Below are 6,798 nucleotides of genomic sequence, written 5' to 3'. Positions count from 1 at the left end.
TGTTAATCCCAAGTTTGACATGGTGACCATACGGTAGTGAGAAATTAGTTTTAAAATAACTAAAAAAAGCCAACCACGGAAGGCTTAAGTTGAAAAAACTCTCACAGCTCTGCGCTGCTAAGTATGTCAAAACAAGAAGAGAGGCAGGGAGAGTAGTGGGACACTCTTACACCCCAGTATGAATCAATAAACAAGACAAGAGTGTTCCAAGGTAGTAACGAACCACCGTTTTGGAGCAGATAAACGACTTCACTTAAGGCGTTAAGGAAAGCCCTCACTCACCACCTAGTGATGACATGCTTCATCATCGGGCCCCACAAAAGAGACCTAGCGTCTCTTTTGTGTGATTCAACGCCAGATCTACTGCGGAGCGGGTTGGTGGGTTAAGGCAGTGTTGTGCAAAGAAAATTAAGTGAGTGGTGAGAGGTTAAAAGGAGTCAGTAGTGTATCAAAATTAACTTTATTATAATGATCACTAAGGACTTATAGATAAAAATTATGTGTAGGAAATTCGTCCACAATTAATTAAGTGGTAGTTTCCTAATATCAGTCGACATGTTTCAGCCACGAAATGGTATGAATTTACCTGGCATTCATCAGGACTCAGTGTATATGAAACCCTGGCGGTATGGACTCTCTAAGGCCCACCCTTACCTAGGGGCGTGAAAGTGGAAAATACAAAGTGAAAAGTGCAAAAAATTAGGAAGAAAATAATGTCTTCCTAATTACTCCTGGTTTAGGAGGCTTCCGAACTTACGGTTTCTGCACCTGTGGGAAAAAGAATAACAAGGACAAACATGAAGGACAAAACATACAATGACTTGTGATGCTGATCACTTAATGTCAGTCCATTGTGCTCCAGTTGGTGGTTTCAGAGGCATTGTGTGGCAGAGTAACAATATAGTTAACACCACCATGGTCCCCAGATTTATAGAGCGCTAGAGGTGGGTAGTGATGTGTACTATACGTGCTATATACAAACAATGCTATTCACAAGGGGCAGAAGGCAGAACCCTTCCATCGATTACTTCGCTAAGCTAAGTACCAATCCAAATCTGCATGACTGATTGTGCGTTTATTCCCTTTGTTTTGACAATTTGCAGGGTGTGCCAATTACGCTCCCACCCCCCTCCTGTGACCCATGGTGTGAATCCTTGACACCTTAAAAGTGAGAATTTTTAATCTGCTAGCGCGTTCGCGATCGCGCCTACAGTTTAGTTTGATAGCGATTCTGAAACAAAAACCCCCTTGTGAATAGCATTGTTTGTATATAGCACGTATAGTACACATCACTACCCACCTCTAGCGCTCTATAAATCTGGGGACCATGGTGGTGTTAACTGCATTGTTACTCTGCCACACAATGCCTCTGAGTAACGTGGTTCGTTACTACCTTGGAACACGCAAGAAAAAGAAAACCAAAAGTGTGTGCGAAAAGAGCTTAGAAGCACAATGTTTTTCATTGTTGTTTCCAACAGGAGATTGTGGGTCTTATAGTGAATATAGATTTAGATGCAGTAGATTGCATTCTAAAGATCCCCGCTTTATGCAAAACATACCATACATTTTTCAACTTTTGTTTGAGAGTGATCCGCCAGTGCTATTTTAAGCTGTGGGCCATATTATGAGAAAAGGCACATGGTTTAATGACATCATTGCAAGAGATATTGAGCAAAAAGTACATGACAAAGATGAGGTACTAGACAGTTATTTTCTTTAATGTTATGGCTTGTTAATGTAGTACCAAAGAATATTGGTTTCTGCCTCATGCTGGGCTGAAGTGTGTGCTACGGACTCTTTGTGCATCTACTTGGTTTATCACTTCATCTGTGCAGAGCATGCTTGAGATGATTTGTATAACTTTCTCAGGCAAGATAATGCAAACATTCCATTTAGTGAGTTACTGTCTGCAGGTGAATTGTGTTCCATTGATCCTGAAAATGTTTGTAGATACTTCAAGCACAAATTTGAAGCCATGCTTTATTTTATCTGCAATAAAAAGAATACACCACTAGGTGAGGTTGTTGACTTCTTCTGGAGAAAATGATACCAAGCTAGAGGAGCACCACATATGCATATGTTAATGTGGGTGAAAGATGCGCCAAAGTTTGGTCAAGATAATGATGACTCAGTGTTTTCATTGATTGAGCAATATGTAGCTTGTGACATTCCAGGAGAGTCTCAGAACAGAACTCTTAGGCAAAAAGTGTTGCGAGTCCAGTCGCATAAATGTGGCAAATATTGTCAACAGAGATACAGAGCAAAAGGGAAATACTACACTTAGGGCCGTATGTAGGTAAATGCATGTTTGGGATTCCTTAATAGCGATTTTTAGGGAATCACTATTAAGTAATCGCAAAATGCCATGTAGGTAGGAATCACAATATTTTTTGTGATTTCTTAATTGTGAATCGTAAATTGCGATTCACAATTAAGGAATACCTTCCCATTTATTTCTATGAGCCAAGAGGCCCATAGGAATGGATAGGAATTACTCCAGCAATTTGTGAGTCACCAAGAGGCACTCGCATATTGCGGGCGCATTTTCAAGGGGGCCAGGGTTCCAAATGCACACCCTGTTGTACCCCTGAAATGTGCATGTGTGGACATGTGGCGCACAAATATGCCCTAAGGGCATGAATGTGTGCCACATGGCATTTAAAAAAAAGCAAAAAAGTGATTTTTTAAAGGAAATCGTTAATTACCACCAACTTGAAGTTGGTGGTAATTAGCGATTCCTTAAGGCTAAAGTGTGCTTTCTTTTGTGCTCCTTACATTGCATTTAAGGAATCGCAATATGCGATTCTTTAAATGCAAGAGCAAAATAAGGAATAGCAATTTTGCGACTCCTTATTTTACTAGCAGGTTTCAACTTACCTACATTGCTCGCTGCCAAATACCTATCGCAAATGCTAAAATTCTGCAAATTTCAGCCTTAGCGCTCACTATTTGGCCACCTACATGTGGCCCTAAGTGTCATTTTAGATTCCCTAGACCTGTAATCTCCAAAGGAGGAGTGACAAGTTTTATGTCTGTAGTTAGGCACACTGTTACTGGGAAATCACTTAAAAATACATAAAGCCTGAGAAGAAGTGAGGCTTCAAAACTTATCAATTATTACAATGCAGTAATCCTGTCCGTGTGGAATGCTAACGTGGATATTCAGTTTGTAGCAAACAACTCTATTGCTGTAGCTTGGTACATTACTTCATATATAACACAGTCAGAAAAGACATAAATTTAGAATGTATGGGAAGAGATAGCAGCAGAGAAGTCTTTAAGTAAAAAGCTTTACTGTTTATAGATGCTGTCACACAGAGAAATAGGATATTATGAAGATTGTGACAAACTCTATTCTTCAAGCTTAAATGGGAAGTCCAAATCAATAATTTGGGCTTGTTTAAGCCTGGCATCAACACAAATACCTGTGTTGTGACTGTTTCCTATAATTGAGGATCTTGCTCAGTTTGATCCAGAAAACACTGATCTCCTTAAAACAATGGACACTAATTACCTTAATTGAAATGTCCATCTAGAAAACATGTGTTTGTATGAAGTACTGCAGTACAAATACATACAGAAATACCACATGAGAACATTGATTAAGAAAAGTTTGGAGTGACTGGCTGTAACAGATATTCTAGCAAAACATGGAAAACAAGTGTAATTAATCATTGTAAATTGAGCTGTCAAACAGAAAATAGAATTCTTTTACATGGCTCTCATGCAATTTTTTTTAAACTGAACTGCTAGGTGACTATGACTGCTACAAAGATGCTTTCCAAACAGTCAAAGATAGCATCCAAGGTGAAGTATTTCCCACATATCAGAAAATGTTCAATGATACAATCCAACAGGGGGAAACAAGTGCTACAGAAGTTACAAAGGACAGCTCAGAAGATAGCCAGAGCTCAGGGTCTAATTGTCAAGATCCCCTTGGCCAGCCTATTATTAAAAACCAGACATCCACATCTATGAATTAGGTAAAAAATGCTATAGATCAAGCAAGGAGTGAGAGTGTTGTGTAGTTCCTAGGATACCCCAGGACCTGCATGTTTTGGATGACCTAAACTAAGGGCTTGGTCTACCTAACCACTTCCGGACACCCCTACAGCATATGTCAGCCATTAGACAAACTAGCTCTACAGTGTCACTACCACCCTCCTGTGTCTTGCAGTGGTGTAGGTAGTTTCTGGCAACCACTGAACATGACAACCCAGATTCCTTAGGGATCATGGAAAACAGTACAGTCCGTTTCGCTCAGACACTCTTGCTTGCTTACTCTCAGAAAATACACAAGATGGCGATTAGGACATTTTAATAAGCATTTATTGGTCCAGTGACAGCCTTATATAAAACATATGTGCTGCAACAAACAGGAAACTGAAGCGAAGCATACAAAAGAGATTGCTAGTACCAATATAGTAAATAGTAGATACATTTCTACCATAGTGCTAATAATATGAACATAAGCAGTTCAGATAAAAACAGTAGCACTTGCATATTCTTAAAATGTTCGCCCTAAGTAATTTGCCAAAATCTACCTAGCCTAGATCTGTATATGTAGCATGTATATTTATATATGAGTGTAGGCAAGAAAACCCCTAGGGATGAACCAGCTCCCTCACCTGATGGTTGAGAACAAAGGAGCCCGTCTCTGCTCCGAGGATGACACCCCGCAAGAGATGTCAGCCGGTTGTGTGTCGAAGATTCAGCATGCAGGACCCTGTGTCCGCTTTGAAGGAATTCTCCTCTAATTTGCAGAGGGGAGTGAGGGTCTTTTATACTAAAGTGGTCACTCCAGGGTTTATTCTGGAATCGATATGTTTTGAAAGCAATCATGGATGTTTTGAAAACAATCATAATTGTTTTGAAAACAATCACCAATGCTTTCCTAAACAAATGTGATCATGCACAGCTGGCAGCTAACCAAGGATGAAAAAAGTGGTGACCCTTATACAGAAAAATTCTGCAGTGCCTGGGGACATGTTTATGTATGTCAAATACAGGGACTTTGATAGAATACTAAGAGCCTGGTGGCGAAGAGACAGGAGCAAGCTACTAGGTAAAATGTCACCTGAATCGTTTTGTCATGCGGATGGGACAAATGTATGTAATAGGGGTATACATGTAAGGACTAGCCTAAAGGGCATGACAAGAGTGTTGACTTAGAAAGTTTGATCTCACAAGTCAATGAAGAACAGCCAAAGATTTTTGAACAAATAACAAAATCTGTAGAGTATGGAGTGGTACATGATAAGTTTGAATGTATTTGTAAAACAGTCAAGCCTACAGCCGCAGTCTGTGCAGGTAACAGTGGTGGGGCCACTTTGGGGGGATTTCGAGGGATGATGCCAAGGGAGAATTAATTATTTATTTAATTTTCCCTCTGCATCATCCCTCCATATCCCCCTCCGCTGTTACCTGCATGGACTGCGGCTACAAGCCTACACTTCACTGTGTTAGAGTGGTCAGGCAGTTATAGGGAAACATTTCTTATTAAAGAGCTGACTGCATTTATTCAGAGAAAAACTAGCTGTGACTTATCATTTATTGAGTCAATGCTGGGTCTGGTGGTACAGTGGACTAATGCATCCACTGCAGAGGCCTGTGTTCGACCTCATGGTCACAGGTTCAAATCCCAGCGGGTCCACTAAGCCTTTCATTCATCTGAGGTCGGTAAAATGAGTAACATTGAGTTGGGTAACAATAAACATCTGTTATTCGGCGCCAAGAGACCTATGGGTGAATGTGCGCTTTACAAAAACACATGTTATGTTATGTGTTGTGACTGCTCCTACTGGACAAGCTGCTCACAACATTAAAGGAATTACATTGCACAGACTACTTATGTTGCCTGTCGAGCATGACAACAAACTAGAATACCTAAAGCGATCATATTACTTGTCATGAAGTGTCAAGAGTTCTCAAGAAATTAAAAGTCTGATTATTGATGAGGCTAGCATGGTATCAAACCTTATTATAGCTTTAATTTATCTGAGGATGCAAGAGGTTCTAACAACTGACTATGATGTTTTGTTTGGTGGTAAACACCTCATACTTTGTTGTGACCTTCTAAATTTGACTCCGGTCAAATGTCAACCAATTTTTAATGTGCTATGTACCAATGTTGATCTCATGCACACAAAACATGTGGGCTTTTTCATGAATCTAAGTGATTTATTTGTCCCCACAATTACATAATGGATTGCATTTTATTAAACTAAACACAATGTTACTATTCTGGTGTATATCAATTATGCATACTATATCAGGATATAGTCAGTGTAAATGCACACTCCATTATAAAAGGGGCTGTCTCATAAGAGCAAACCAGGAAGCGCTTCCCCCTCAGATCGCACACAATAAGCTCTCGTGAAACTGCCAATTATAGTGGGCTCTTCTGGCTCTCGCAAGAATCTTGCAAGACATTTTGAGAAGGAAAAAAAATAAAACCTAGTACAAACAACATAGATCATGAAACTATAGGGTAGCTCTGAAAAGAGACATTTTTGTTACTAGTTTTCAACAAGTATACATTTTTGTGTGTTTTCTAACATTTTTTATATTTTTTTTTGTATTTTGCAACTTTTCCAATAGGGTTTAACAAAAATATACACCTTGTGGTTTGAAGAGGTGTGGCGCCGCGGCCAGGGCGACTGACGCTGGAATCTGGGGACCACGGTTCGATCCCCGGCTCCGGCGGCAGGTTAGCCCAGCACCATGTGACTCTGGGCAATAGCTCGCTTAATCTTCCCGACGGCCCCCCAGCGCCTAGAGACCCTTACGGGTGATTGT

Source organism: Lissotriton helveticus, chromosome 9 (assembly GCF_964261635.1).
Source record: "Lissotriton helveticus chromosome 9, aLisHel1.1, whole genome shotgun sequence".
Taxonomy (NCBI): Eukaryota; Metazoa; Chordata; class Amphibia; order Caudata; family Salamandridae; genus Lissotriton; species Lissotriton helveticus.
The sequence above is the reverse complement of the archived record's forward strand: the minus strand, read 5'-3'. Positions refer to the sequence as shown.